The sequence below is a fragment of the Halyomorpha halys genome, unplaced genomic scaffold (assembly GCF_000696795.3).
Source record: "Halyomorpha halys isolate HHAL.00 unplaced genomic scaffold, Hhal_1.1 Scaffold78.1, whole genome shotgun sequence".
Classification (NCBI taxonomy): Eukaryota; Metazoa; Arthropoda; class Insecta; order Hemiptera; family Pentatomidae; genus Halyomorpha; species Halyomorpha halys.
Window position 1 is genome coordinate 296437 of NW_027108467.1, and position 1936 is coordinate 298372.

At 31.0% G+C, this 1936-nt stretch overlaps 1 protein-coding gene across 1 annotated transcript in view; it reads left to right on the forward strand.

The window, feature by feature from the left end:
- LOC106692929 (cytochrome P450 4c21) overlaps positions 1 to 1936 on the forward strand; it is a 52076-nt gene that overhangs the window by 9644 nt on the left and 40496 nt on the right. The gene's annotated exons all lie outside the window — the stretch shown is intronic.

Genomic DNA, 1936 nt, shown 5'->3' on the forward strand with positions numbered 1-1936 from the left:
GAAGAGAGGTATTATAGAGTCGAGAAGGTCATTGAGAACAATATTAGAGATATCTGGAGCAAGGCAGTTCCCCATCGCAAGTCCACTAATTTGGTGGTAAAATTTATCTTGAAAAGTCAGGTAACCAGAATTACAGCAAAGTTCTGAAGTGAGGTGAGGTTAAGCGTGGTATGAGGTTGAATTATAGTCCAGTTCTTCTCAACGATATGAAGGGCTATGTCAATGGGGATTTTAGTAAAAAGGCTTTCGGCATCAAAGGAAGTTAAGATAAAGTTGTCAGGTATGTTGAAGGATTGTAATAGTTTTTTAAGGTGGAAGGAATTACGGATATCATAAGAGTTAATGTGGCTGAGGATTGAAGGGCAGGAAGAAGAAATTTACTGAGTTTGGAAGAGGGAGCGTAAAAAAAAATAAACTTTCAAAATAAAAACTTTTTTAAGTTTTTATATTTATATTATTCACGTGTAAACATAAGAAACCGTTTAAATAGATAAAATTTTATCCATTTTAGTCTCAAAACATTTTTATTCCTTTATAAGTCATCCTCCAATTCAGCCATCCTCAAGGACAATTTGTCACAAACAGATTTTATTACACTTATATTTATGATCTTCAACAATTCCAAACAAATAAAAATATTGTGTATAAATTATCATACATTAATACTTTTTAGAACCACATCATTTAAAAAACAATTTTATGCAGGCTATTCTGCCCAGGTCATTTATATCAGTCCACAAATTACCCTATGAGACATTAAAACATTAGGGAATCATCTAATTTTGTTAATAAGCAATTCTTAGATTATGTCTAATTGCCTAATTAGTCAATTGTTCACATTAAATTAAAAATTAAAATTATTTATAATATACACAGCCTACAGTAAAATTTATTACAAAAATATTTGTAACCTTCCCTACACTCAGATAAAGCATTTAAATTATTTATTACGACTATATTTTGGTTAAATTTCCTCATTATTTGATTTTTAAAATTCCTATCAAGGTTAATTATAAGTATCAACATTAATTTTATCGCATATTTTTCATTAATTAATTAAAGTGAAATTGTTAACCAACACTTTGTAGGGCTTTGTCAAGACTGATGCTGGTTGTAACTGACCAACGTGTGAATCATAAGAGATTTCCAACCATTTTTCAATCAGCATGTCCTGACGAAACCCTTTAAAGTCGGCCGAAACGTTGGTTAACATTAAGCAGTTTTTCCAACTATTATTTTGTACCTTTATTGACTACCACCCGGACTATCTTCCTAAAATTTAATATAATAAAATAATATACAATGTTATGCATAAATATTCTAAATATTTTTTTTTGTTATAAGAAATAATTTGGGGCGGACGTCACTTGATAGATATAGGTAGATAGTGATGATGGTATCGGCATCGAACCTTCGGGTCAACCTTTATTATTATCTACATTATTTTTTTCTTGCATTCGCGGGGTTCGAACTTAGGTGGGGGACATATCCAAATACCAACAGATATAAATTCACTCAAACATTCAAAAAAGTTCAAACAATAATTGACGTATCCACGACAACCGCCTATTGAGTTTCACTCAGTACACAAAGTGCTAATTATATTCCATATTTTAAGTTTCATGAAGTATAATATCGCAATCCGATATTGGAATATTTCTTCTTATTTTGCAAAAATATTGTCTTTAATTTATGATAAGCAGTGATGCGGCGAGAGGGATGCGCTGGGATCTTTTGAGCTCTGCTCTACCCCTCACACGTGGGGGATAGAGTGGGCTCAGGGATCCTCAGGTCGATTGTGTCAATATTGTATATTAGAGTGTAAATGTGACAAGAGACTATATTATTTTATTTATTTATTTTTCATACAGATAGTTTGATTATGTTCATATTTTCTAATCTTTTGTTTGTATATATTTTAAAAGTTTTATTATCA